The following is a 13,710-nucleotide window of genomic DNA, read 5'->3' on the forward strand; positions in this document are numbered from 1 at the left end:
TTATTAATTCGGCAAACTACATTCAATATCGTATAGGCCCAGTTCCAAAAGCTCTCACTACGTGCAGGAGCGCTCTCTTCCCTCAGACGACCTTGAAAACTCAGTATCGCCAATGGCGCGGCGTTTGAAATCACACTGAAGTTTCTGAATATTACATATATATTGGTTCTGGTTTTGTGTCGTCGTATGTTATGATCTTTGGCCACCAGCTGTGTGTTCTGGTAATGTCTTCTTGCATTAATTGATGGAATATGGGGTCTTCTAGTTCTTGTAGCTTTTCCCATATTGCTAATGCTTGATTATGTGTTCTGATATTGATTGTGGTTAGGTTATGTTCTGTGTGTAGCTCGCTGGAAGTTTTGTATATGGTGGTCTGAGTTTTGCTGCTCTTCTTAGGGCTACGTTTTAGACTGCTTGTATTTTGAGTTTATTGGTTTTTGTTAGTGTTGAGTGGAATTGGGGGATATTCCAGGTGTGGTCTGACGAGTGCTTTGTAAAAGTGTAGTTGTGCATTGGTTTATAATTTAAGAAATCTTCTGAGTTTAGGTAGTTGGGTCTTCGCTTTTACAAATCTTTCTTTGATATGTGGCAGTATGCCAAGGATTTTCCCATTTTCTGCGTAGGGTATGGTTTTAGCTATATGAACTATCTTCAGTGTTTGCGTGTTTGTTTTAATTTTCCATTCCCTTTCATGATTGTTTATGGCTTCTATTTCTCTGCCTGTTCTGATTGCCATCATTTGTTTGGATTTCCCTGGGTATTGTATGATTTGGGTTACGTCGTCTGCATGTGAGTTTCTTGGTTTGGGCATGTCCGCTGTATATATGGTGAATAGTGTTGGTGATATGTTGCTGCCTTGGGGTACTCCACTATAAAGGGTGAAGTTTTGTCCTATGTAGTTGTACAGTAGATGGTGAGTTTGGATTGTCTGTTTGTCAAGGAAGTTGCAGAGGCGAGCCGTGATGTTGGATGGCATGTTAAGTTGGATGATCTTATATTTGAGTCCTTCAATGCCATAATTTGTCGAAGGCTTTGCTGACATCTCTCAGTATTATGTTGCATTGGTTTTTGTTTCTGGCTGCATTTGCGATGGATTCGTATGTTAAGGCTATTGCAGTGTTGGTGCCTGGGTGGTGTCTTAGTCTATGGTTTATTATTTTTTCCAGGATTTTGCCAGGTGTTTCTGCCTGTGTTGGGTTCTTTCCTTGTTTTCGAAGCAGTTTTATTTTTGCAATTTAAATTTGAATGAGAATAATCCGCCTGCTATTGACGCATTGAAGATATCTGTAAACTGTTTGAACATTGGTGGTGGTAAGTTTTGCAGTACGGTTTTGTTTATTTGACTTGTTCCGGGCGATTTATTCTTGAAGTTGGCAATTGTTTTTGTGTTGTTGTGTGTGGTTATTGGAGCAATTAGTGGATTGTTATTGTCTAGCGTGTTGAGGTGGATTGTCTTGGATTGTTGCCATTTGTCTGTGTATTGGTACAAGTGTGTTTTCACCATATGTTCTGTTTCTCTGCAAAAATTTCGGTTTTCCTCATCCGTGATTTGGTAGATGCTGCTCCAAAATGTCCTGAATATTGGTTCTGTTATCTTTTGGCTTTTGTTGTTCATAAGGTAGCTGCTTTCCTCTGAGTTGGTTCCCATGAGATTTTTTTACTTTAGTCCAGAAGGCTTTTGGATTCTTGTAGTCTGCTTGGGTGTTTGTTATTAGTTGGTTCCATTTCTCATTGTGTTTTATTTTGCATCTTTCTAGTAATTCGTCTTTGAGTTATCTATACAATACAGTGATATGTGGGCTCCAGCCGTGTGTTTTTATAAATTCATGTAGGTTGGTGAATCTGGTTTGGATGATTTTTTCTTCGTGTGTTAGTTGTACATATGGTAGTGTGAGATATGTTGTTTTTGGGATATTGTTTTTCATGGCTGTTGTGATTTTTGTATACCAGTTTTCTAAGGCAATATCGATCTCGTTGGTGTTTTTGTTGTAGAGTTTTATTGCTTCATCGGTGTTGAAGGCTGTTTTGAAACTTTCCTAGTTAGCTCTACTAAATGAATATCTTGGCGTCGTGGGAATTTGTATTGGAGATGTAGAAAAAGTTGCTATTATGGGTATGTGGTCACTGGTGCTGGCGGGTCCAAGTTTTATGTGTGTGTGAAAATGGTGGTGTCTGTTTGTCAGAATTTTGTCGGGATTCCCCGAGTTTCCCGGTGTTTTGAATGTTTGGAAGTCTGAGCCTAGGTGTGTAATGCTGCCTTGCTCGATAAGGTTGTGCAGTATTACTCCAGCAGGGTTTCTGTTGTGATGTCCAAGGGTTGTGTGTCGAGCGTTCAAATCGCCTAGGAAGTTTGCCGAGCTATTTCGTCTGATTAGTTTTGGGAGGTCTCCTGTCGGGAATATTGGTCTTCTGAATGGTAGGTATAATGTTCCTATTGTTGTTGGTCCTTTGGTGGTGTTTGTTTCTACTGCCAGGAAGTTACTTTGGAAGTTGTCAATTACTTTGTGTTGAATCGTTCGTTTAATTGCTATTGCTCTCCCGGCATGTAGTTCTTCGTTGATGTTTCTTTGGTATACGTGATAATTATTAATTTTTTTCGTTGTCTTTTCGTCCTTGTGCGTTGATAAGAATGATGTTTGGGTCTATTATGCTGTATATGTTTATGAGTTCTGTTTTCCTCGCCAGGGTCTAGGCAAGAACATTGTGTTAGATTATATTTAATGATTTGTTTTGTAAACTTCTGGATCCCGAGAACTTGTTGCAGGTTGTTTGCTGGCTCGTGTTTCTACTGGCGAGTGTCTATGTCTTTCTTCCTTTAGTCCCGTTCTGATTTTCTTGAATTTAGTTAAGTCTACCCTTTCAATTTTGTTATATTTGGTGTTTATTAGTCCTGCTCCTATTAACGTTTTTATGTAGGCTTCTTCTAACTTGGTATCTTCGTAAGTGAATTTGACTGTGCTTTCCTTGATGCCGATCTCTTCGCCTACGTCTGCTGCCTGCGCTTCTGTTGGTGAAGGTGTGGGGGCACGATGGCCAATGAGGGTGTCTCTTCTTGTTTTTACTTTGGTTGGGTCAGCCTTGGCGGTTTGTGGTTTTTCTATCTGCTGAGTTGTGGTATCTGATAATTTGTGGTGTGGTGTGATTGGTTGGCTGAATGGGTCTAATTCCATCACGTTTTCTTCTATGACAAGTTGGTTATTTGCTCCTGAGTCTTAGTTATTCCCAAGCTATTCTCGGTAATAATCTTAAATACTTCTGTTAAAAGGGACATCGTCTGGGAATTTCATCTCCGGGAGATTATTGGCAGCAAAGATTTTCCTGGTCGTTTTTCCGAAGGATCCTGGCTTTGCGATGTTGTTGATGTGTGCATCATGCATGAATAATAGTTGTTAGTATTGTGAATGGTAGCCCTTCGCTAAATTAAGGTATGTAGCTTGTATGGGGTGTTTTCTTTAGCTTTCTCCAGGACTTTGCTGGTGGTGTCTTGTAGTTTTGCAATTGCTGCATATATTTTGTTAGGGTCCATTTCTATCTTCTTACTTAAAACATAAGAACATAAGAAAATAAGGAGTCTGCAATAGGCCGGTTGGCCTGTGCATGGCAGCTCCTGTCGAGAGTTACTACCAGTCTTTATCATCCATGAATCTATCTAGCCTCCTTTTGAAACTTTCCAGAGTTCCCGCACTTACTACAAAGTTGCTAAGCTTGTTCCACTCGTCCACCACCCTATTTGTGAACCAGTTTCTTCCTATCTCCCTCCTAAACCTAAACTTATCCAACTTGAATCCGTTGCTCCGAGTCCTATCCTGCTCGGATATTATAAGAACTTTATCTATATCCCCTTTATTGATTCCTTTCACCCACTTAAATACTTCTATCATATCTCCCCGCACTCTTCGTCTTTCTAGGGAATGCAAGTTAAGTTTCCTTAACCTATCCTGATATGGAAGGTTTCTAAGTCCCGGAATCATTTTTGTCATTCTTCGCTGCACCGACTCTAGTGAATTTATATCCATTCTATAATAGGGGCACCAGAACTGAACCGCATAATCGAGGTGCGGCCTGACTAGCGCAAGATATAGTTGCAATAAGACCTCTGCACTCTTGTTACTTACACTTCTAGATATAAAACCCAATACTCTGTTTGCCTTATTTCGAACATTAACGCACTGTTTTCTAGGCCGTAGGTCCGGGCTTACAAGTACCCATAGGTCTCTTTCACACGTCGACTTCTCTAGGTTGATGTTGTTAAGGCTGTATACATTATAAGTATTTGTTCTTCCAATATTAAGTACGCTGCACCTGCTGGTGTTGAATTTCATTTGCCATTTTTCAGACCACCCCTGCAGTTTATTTAGATCCTCCTGTAATGCATTTGCATCCTGCCCTGAATTAATTTGCCGCCCTATTTGGTGTCATCCGCAAACTTGCTTATGTCACTGCTGATCCCAGTATCTAGATCGTTTATGTAGATTATGAACAAGAGTGGGCCTAGTACTGACCCTTGGGGAAACCCCACCGGTTACACGGCCCCACTCAGATTTAACACCATCTACGCTGACCCTCTGCGTTCTATCGGTGAGCCATGATTTTATCCAATTTAAAACTTTCCCCTCGATACCATGAGCCTTAACTTTTCTCAGAAGCCTCTGATGCGGTACTCTGTCAAATGCTTTGCTAAAGTCTAAGTAAATAACATCGTAATTTTCGTCATTATCTACTACCTTTTGCTTTTCTCTCATTTTCTTAATTATCTCTTTCCTTGTGGGACAAAGTGCTGCCAGTGTTCTGTGGTCCCCATTGCAGTTCAGGCATTTGGGGTTATCTTTGTTACTGCATTCTTTGAATGTGTGGCCCTCTGCTGTGCATTCAGAACAGAATTTCTTATCCTTTTGGGGACAATTTATCGATAGATGGTTGTATTTGTAGCAGTTCCAACACTTGTTATGGGGCCGAATTCTTCCAAAGTGACTCTGGGTTGGTTGGTGATACGGAGAGAAGACAGCATTCACTCTGAGGGTGCAAGACCAGAATAGTACAAGGTAAAGTTCAGAAGTGGACTCTCCCGTACAATAGGGTTGCCATACGTCCGTATTTTTCCGGACATGTCCTCCATTTAAGTCTCGAAATCTTCTTCTGGAAGTAATTTTTAAAATTCTTTAAAACTCCGGAATTTCAGCTACCATCATTTTCTCCACGGAAAAAACAACATGAAACTGTAATGACGAGAGAGAGAGAGAGAGAGGCTGTGAGAGAAGGGAGGTGGAAACCGTAGAGATCTCGTTCAGTTTTCGTCAGCTGATAAGTCACGTGTACGCCTGTACGGTGTTGTCAACTTAGCTGCTAGTGATTTTTGGGCTAGCATGTAGTGCCATGTACTGCTTTTCCTTGTTCTTCAGCCACGCGTATTATTAAATTTGATTTTGTATTTAGTGCTATTACAGCCACAAATGAAATGTTGAAAGTATACCATATTTTTCTTATGGCTTTTTTTACACTGTAGCATTTGTTTTTCTTGTCCTGCATTTAAGGCATTTTAGCAATTTTCAACCATAATCTTGATGTGCATGGGGACATCAAGTCACACACACAGTGGGGGAAGAAGACTGCAGCTAAGGGAATGAAGATATTCAGCCTTAAGCAAAGGTAATTTTATTTATTATTCTTAAGATTTCTTTACCATGAATGTTGTATATTAGCCTACATTAAAAACACAATAAAATACAGTACTGTACACCGATACTGGTATATATATATATATATATATATATATATATATATATATTAATGCTATGCAAATATGCAAAATTAATTGTCACGGCTGCTTCAGGGTTACATAGCGCCAAAGTGTGTGCCGGGGTGGGGTGGGGGGGGGGGGCAGGATGTCTTCTGGAGCGTCCTCTTTTCTTAATGTTCAGATATGGCAACCCTACCGTACAATCAGTTATATACTAGGTGTTCGGCAACTCAGGCACACCTAAGGTGCTACTTCACGCATTTACATACGTATTCATTTAAATAAGTTGCTGTACAATTGGCTTTGAAAATCAGTGTCATGGATCAGATCAAATTGTTAAGTCTATTGCTTACAATCAAATCAGTGTTTCAGCTTGCAAGGCAATGATGAAATTTATGTCAAACACACAAGCTGATAACGTCCTCTCTTAGGCGATAAGAAGTCGACAGTTTTCTTTCCGAAGATAATTTCCTATCTAAAATATAAGACTGGCAATAATTTCAATACAAACCTCAGATTCTCTGATGATTGGGAATCAAAATGAGCTCACTTCAGTGACAACTGTTAACTGGGTTCGTCTTCCAGAGCAGGGAACACGAATACGCTTTTATTGCAAACTCTAACACAAGAAATACGTATAGAAAATTTTACGAAACATAAATACTGTTGAAGCTTTCAAAATCACTCACAATGGATCTTAAATGTTTCATCTGTAAGTAGACATATCTAACTTAATGTAAAATATGTGCATTCAGTTAGACTTTCAAATCTTGAAACATCATACGAGATATCAAGAGATATTAGCGTCTCTGTAAGTACACTAGAGAAAACGGAGGCCTCAGGCATACTGAAGCGGTGAGAAAACTAACGTCTTAAATGGGAACTCAATAAGGAAGTTCTACCTACATGTTTTAAGGGCTATTGAGCGTAATATGTATTTTATGATTAGTGATTATACATTAACTAACATGTACGACCGTGGTCAGTACACTGCACATACTACATCAAGTTGATGTACCTTCAGTAGTATTTCAAACTCCGCTGTCTTGTCAAGAAATGTGTCAGTATACAGTATGTGTACATGACTTTCAAGCCAGAAATTGTCCTCGAGAATGTCTCTGGTCTTGACTTCGCCCCCCCCCCCCTTCATTCTCTGCAGCTGCCTCGTTTACTGTATCCCTTGTGGTTTGTGGGGTGTGGTCAGAGATGACATCGTTTACATGGCGCTCACCTCTTCCTGGGTGGGAGGTAGAGAAGGTAGGGGATATCCCGCTGTCCCCTGGTTCTGTACTGGTGCACTTGCCTCCGCTACCCTCCCCTTGTATATAACTCATGCACGTTCGTCCCTGTGAATGGATGAATAAAGGCTAGTGACAGGGGGGGAAGAAGGTTCAGGGGAAGGATAAAGGCAGGATGGAAGTGAATTTTTGGAGGAGAAGAAGGATGCAGTGGTTTAAACACCGCTTACTTTTACTTTTATCCTCTTCACCACTGATCGGTTCGTTAGCCGCTTGGGCGATCGGTCACATCTCTGTTACTTTTCTTTTTCTTGTACCCTCTTCACCAATTGATCGGCTCGTTAGCCGGTTTAGCGTTTGGTCACGTCTCTGTTACGCACTGTTGGCAAGTACTGGGCATTCACCGGCTCCTGAATGTACCTGAATCTGCTCCAGTGTTGGGCAAGTCTGGTCTGGAAAGAGCCCACACTCGGTGCCGTCACAACACTTTCTGGTATATTGTTCCAAGAGTTCACAACTCACTCCGAAAAAGTTTGCCCTCACAGTTTTCTGGACCTGCGGCTTCTTCAATCTTGAACTGTGACCCCTTGTGGGGCGAGCGTCCGCCAGCTCCAAGTAAGGACACTCGACTGAGTAGTGCCCCTTGAGATGCTTATACACCTCAATTAGGTCGCCCCTTGCCCGTCTGTAGTATTAGCTAGGCAAGTTCAGACGCTCCAATCTCTCAGGGTAGTTGAGGTGCCGAAGTGCAGGCACCAGTCTGGTGGCCCTCCTTTGAACATTTTCAACCAATTGACAGTCCCTAGCATATTTCGGGGACCAGACAGGGTGACATTACTTCAGATCATCATATGGAGAAGCACTTCACTCTTGAAGATCGTTACGAGGGACGGACCGTCTAGATATCTGAACGACCTTCTTATAAGACCTAATAATTTATTTGCCTGATTTACCTTCTTCTCGCAATGGCCCGAGAACTTCAGCTCATTGTCAACATACACACCTAGGTCCTTCTCACATTCAGTCTCAAATAGTGCAGTTTCTTCATCCCGTTGGGACATATGATACGCCGACTTACCGTTGGTACTCCCCAAGTGCAGCATCCTCTTAAACTTTGTGACATTGAATCTCAGCAGTCATTTCTTCGACCATTCTTGGAGCTCACAGAGATTCTTCTGCAGCTCTTCACAGTCCGCTTGGTTCTTGATTTCCCGAAATAACTTGGCGTCATCGGCAAACATTTATATGGAGGAGTCTACAACATCAGGCATGTCATTTATGAAACAAGCAAACAACAGCGGGCCCAATACACTGCCCTGTGGTATCCCGCTTGTGACAGGTACGGATGATGATTTCGTGCCATTAATCACCACACACTCCTTGCGGTCATGTAGAAAGTATTCTATCCACGCTAGGACATTTCCTCGAATTCCGTACCCTTCCAGTTTGATTTTCAGCTTTTCGTGAGGTACACTGTCGAAAGTCTTGGCAAAATCTAGGTATATATTGTCGATATTACCACCCCTTTCCAGAATATGGGTCCAAATATCCAATACCTTGAGCAATTGCTTTAAGCAGAAGCGCCCCGGCATAAAACCGTGTTGACAATCCTTTACAAAGTTGTTTCGTAGTAGATGTTCCATCGCGGCATCTCTGATAATACTCTCAAGTACTTTACATATTATGCTGGTCAGGCTCACCGGTCTATAGTCGTTTGTGGAGTGACGATTGCCCTTCTTGAAGTTAGGACTCACATAAGCCACTTTCCCTTCATTGGGGACCTTTTGTTCATTAGGCATTTACCCCTTGCCCGATGGCTTCCTTTACAATCATATCTACTACCTTCTAATCTTCGTGAACTAATATGTGTGAGTGATCATTCCCTTGTGGCGGGATAATAATATTAAAAAAAAAATCACTTAGCTGTCCTACAAGTCTTGATGTCGATGGCACACTCGTTCATCCAGTGTTGCCGTCCGAGACAGTTAAGGCTTGTTTTTTTTTCTATTATTTACTCTTGTTCTCTTTTCCAGTTCTCCTCAGCGAGTTGATATCTTTATATACTATCACTATGTAAACTGTATCTCCCTATGAGTGGTCGATCATATGCACAATCACAGTCCTTTAGAAAACACACACACACAAAAACTTTCTTTGTGGCGCCAGTAATAGGCGGCTGCATTTATGAAAAAAAACCCACCTTACCCTAAAAAATTCCTACAAAAGGTTTCTCAACTGTTTATTGTAGTATCAGGTGTGGTTAATAACATATCAAAAGTCTACCACAGTCTCAGTCACCTGGTTGTGTCGGATCTGCTGAAGGATAACCCACAGTTCGAGTCAATGGTAGACCAGGTGGAAGAAACATACTCATTCTTGGTGGCGAAAGAAACGACTTTGGAGAGCGCTGTAGCATCAGATATGTTGATCCAGATCAAAGATATGATTAACACAAAGAAGGCAGAACTTAGTACAAGGTCAAAAACCAGTCAGCTGTGGATAAACTATCAGAGAATGCTGCGGACTGCTCGAATGGTGATCAGAGCGGATCGCACAGGATCTTGGATGATGCACTTGCGCGCAGTATCAGATTGCCTGCCAATATTTGCCGCCGCTGGGCACTACAACTATCTGAATTCTGCATATTTGTATGTCCAAGAAATGTGCCAACTCGAGGCTAGACATCCTGATGTATATGACAAATTTTCTAGGGGTTTCCATGTGATCCGCCGCAGCAACCAGTGCTGGGCAGGCCTTAGCTCTGACCTTATGATCGAGCAGACACTGATGCGGTCCTTAAAGAGTAGTGGAGGCTTGACTCATGGAAGTGGAATGACTGAAGAAATGCGCGCATTGTGGACCATGTCCATACCCATCACATCTGAGTACAACAATGCCATGCAGGAATTCAATGACCTCACCTACACGACCAGCGAGCAACACCGATAATCAACAAAAGCAAGGATGAAACGAGATCACTCTGACCTGGAAAAGATCAAGGAAAAACTGTTCACATGCATGCCATTTTCTCCAGACCCATCTCTGAGAAACATCATTACTGGTTTAGTCGCCAAAGAGGATGTGAATGTGCATGAGTATGAGACTCTTGGGAATGAGATTATTGAAAAAATGGTTGGAAAATCTGTTTTGGGGATCTCATTCAAACGGAAAGACCGGGCAAAAACCCCCGCACATGAATCCACCATCAAATTTGCCCAAGGCCGAACCATTGATCTTGCTCTGCTGTTCCAAAGATTTCTGGTTCTGTCAAAAATCCGAGACCTTTCACTGGAAGATGTAATGAGCTATGAGCTCAGCCCATTCCCTACAGCCCTGTTTGAAGCCAAGGAAATCATTCATAAAGCTGACAAGCCCCAACTAGCACATGCAGTTGCTGAGTATTCAAGCAAGAAATCAAAAGAAGCTGTCATGGATTCTATCCCACTAACTGAACATTATGTCCTTGACGATGGTTCCCAGGTTCATCGCTTGCCATGGAAAAAGGGTGACAGTTATGGTGCCATTGCACGGATGTATGCTGACTTTACCATACGCCATTGTGGAAAAGCAACCGTAGTTTTTGATGGCTATAATGAAGGTCGTTCCATCAAAGACAATACGCATCAGCGACGTGGGCAAAACCCGCCCGATCATCAGCTTCAATGCAAAAACTGAGTTTGTTGGAAGAAAGGATGATTTCCTTTCCAGATCTTGCAACAAACAAGGACTTATTGATCTTGTAACTGAGGAGCTACAGAAGAAGGGCTGCACTGTTATCAATGCATTAGGGGATGCAGACATGGACATTGTCAAGGCTGCAATCAAGGCGTCACAACATCAGCTCACGACCTTGATAGGGGAGGATACAGACCTGCTCATTCTTCTCCTCTACTATGCTGAAGCAAACAATAGGGGCCTCTATTTTCGTTCGGACAAGTCCACAGTTCCTAAGGTGTACAATATCAGTGAGATGAAACAAGTCCTGGGTAGTGACATGTGTTCTCAGTTGCTGTTTATCCACGCTTTCACAGGATGTGACACAACTTCCCGCATTTTCAGTGTTGGCAAAAAGTCAGCGTTCCAGAAACTTGTGAATGGTGAATTGACCATTCAGACCTGTGCGAATGCGTTTTTGGTCCCTAATCAAGCAAACAGTGTCATAGAGGGCCTTGGGAGCAAGGCGATGGCAGTTCTGTTTGGTGGCAAGAGTACCGATTCACTTGCCTCTTTGCGCTACAACCTTTTGATCAAGAAAATGTCTCCGCCAAGTCATTTGTTACCCCAGAACGTCTCCCTCCTACCAAGTCCTCGACTAAATATCATAGCTTTAGAGTGTATTACCAGGTCATGGTGTGGACTGGAAAGGAGAGTGACATGAATGCAGTGGATTGGGGATGGAAACTGGAGGACAATCAGTTTGTGCCAGTTATGACCAAGAAAACTCCTGTGCCAGAAAGCCTCCTGCAGATGGTCCACTGTAATTGCACAACTGCCTGCCGAACACGTTGTAGTTGCAGAGGATACGGACTACCGTGCACACCCGCTTGTGGACCATGTCAAATTGAAGACTGTGAGAATCCACATAATCAACCTTTACAGGAGGAAGAGTGTGACTATGACTATTTGTAAACCTGGTTCAGATCAAAGGCATTTTTCAGAAATATATATTATGGAATTTGTTATAACTTTTTACCAGTAAGCACTACACTATGTTAAATATGCTTATTGGTTTCCTAGATGCCCAAAACAAGGGGTCAGGCACCAGAATTACCTGTCTAGGATGAATAATGATGGAGTCATTGGCATTTTCATAGTTTGGTGGCCATATTTGTCCGCCATCTTGGATTAATGTAATTCTGTAATCACTTCACTATTATTTTAAATATGCTAACTGGATTCCTAGATCCCCAAAGTATGGGGTTAGGCACCAAAATTACTTGTCTAGGATGAATAATGAAGGAGTAACGGGCATTTTAGGATCTGGTGGCTAACTTCGACGCCATCTTGAAAATTAGACCTTTCTCGTGGTCAAACTGTGGTAGACTTTTGATATGTTATTAAGCACACCTGATACTACAATAAACAGTTGAGAAACCTTTTGTAGGAATTTTTTGGGGTCAAACCATATTTTCAGCCGACTATAATGTGTCTTGGCTACTTCCAGCCACTAGTGCCTGTTGCTTGTCCTATTTTTGTTTTTCGCTTCAATTTAATTTCAGCCTCCACCGCGGTCACTGTTATCACTGTGGACTGTCTTAGCTAATGGCACAGTATAACACTCTCTGGTCTGCTTTGTGCGGTCAAATCACAACCATGTAAATAACTCGTTTAATTTTTTCTTAATAAATCTTGGCATATAGCAATGATTTTGTGGTTGTATACCCCACGGCCAGTCCACTAAGATGATCTTGATTCTCTTATGGAATCACTGTCCAGTTGCCGTTGCTCAACAGCGAAGGCCCAAGTGCCAACACGCTTTGTTTCATTGACTCAACACGACGCGACCCGCATGACCCGAATGTCTTGAACAAGAATTTGGCTCAAATCTGCACTGTTTGTTGGTGTACGCAACATCCCGTCAATTGTCGCCAATGATAGAGGCACAGGAAAGAGTTCCTGCTCAAGTAGCTTATTAACATCAACCTATTGACCAGCTTCAAGAGCCACAATTTCTCTCTGGAATAAATCACGATCTGCTTTTATAGAGACTGTTTTCTGCTTGCCTGCATTTACTTGTACTGCGTACATTAATTTAAATGTTTTCAGTTTCTGCTTCTTGGTTGAGTCCTGAAATCTTGTTTTCCTATCAATTAACCTGTCCTAAACAAAGTCTGAAAACACTTGCTTCCCAACTACCTCCCCTAAGCATGTAGTAAACAACTTTTCACTTTATCACTGGCAACATCTCCGGTAATAACTGATATCAAATCCGTACCATCTCATCCAAATATAGGGAACCGTTCAAATTGTTCAGCAAATTTATTCTCATCTTCTTGGTTTCTTTTCACCCTCTTTGGTCCAAAATCTTTGTGTTTAACCTTATCAGCATCATCACTGATCAAATTGAACACTGGCATTGCATCTTGTGATACCTGATCTTGTTCATTGTATGTGATACACCATCGATCTCGAGGAGTATGTCTTCGTGTTATGCCAACTAGACCTCCTATGACTTTTCTTACTTTGTTCGCAAGCTCAAGAGAGGCAAGAGCTGTATCGTCTGAAATCTGATTAACCTTCTGGGATGTTTCTTTTGTCACAAAATCACCATTTGTAAAGCCTTGATAAACATTTGGTACTGTACCTTGGAGTGAATATATTTGATATATTATAAGTACATTCTCCTATCCACAAAAGAAAGTGTTAGACACAAATTACATTACATTACATCTTGTCTAGAATCTGAGAAATTATGTAAAATATTTTGTAAATTGTAGCCATTTTGAAATCCAAGATGGCTACCACCCAAGAATAAATTCAGAGTGGCAATGTCACATTTCATCATCAGTAACAAACATTTAAACATGTTGCCACATTCTACTCTGAATGTTTAGTATACTGTCTTTTTCTTTCACAGTTGCCAAAGAACTTTCAGATGACAGAAATTTCATCCGGTTAATATTGTAAAAAATTATGACTCAACTTAATTTTCGTTCTAGGATCATGATGACATAAATCATACTAATAATTCATAAGAAATATTATCAGTTTCAAGTGAATATGTTCTTGTTCGAG

At 41.4% G+C, this 13,710-nt stretch overlaps 1 protein-coding gene across 1 annotated transcript in view; it reads left to right on the plus strand.

Annotated features, from left to right (window-relative positions):
* The window catches only part of LOC121867236 (macrophage mannose receptor 1-like), a 255,702-nt gene that overhangs the window by 125,400 nt on the left and 116,592 nt on the right, over positions 1 to 13,710 (plus strand). The gene's annotated exons all lie outside the window — the stretch shown is intronic.

Source organism: Homarus americanus, unplaced genomic scaffold, assembly GCF_018991925.1.
Source record: "Homarus americanus isolate GMGI-L3 unplaced genomic scaffold, GMGI_Hamer_2.0 scaffold6317, whole genome shotgun sequence".
NCBI classification, from domain to species: domain Eukaryota; kingdom Metazoa; phylum Arthropoda; class Malacostraca; order Decapoda; family Nephropidae; genus Homarus; species Homarus americanus.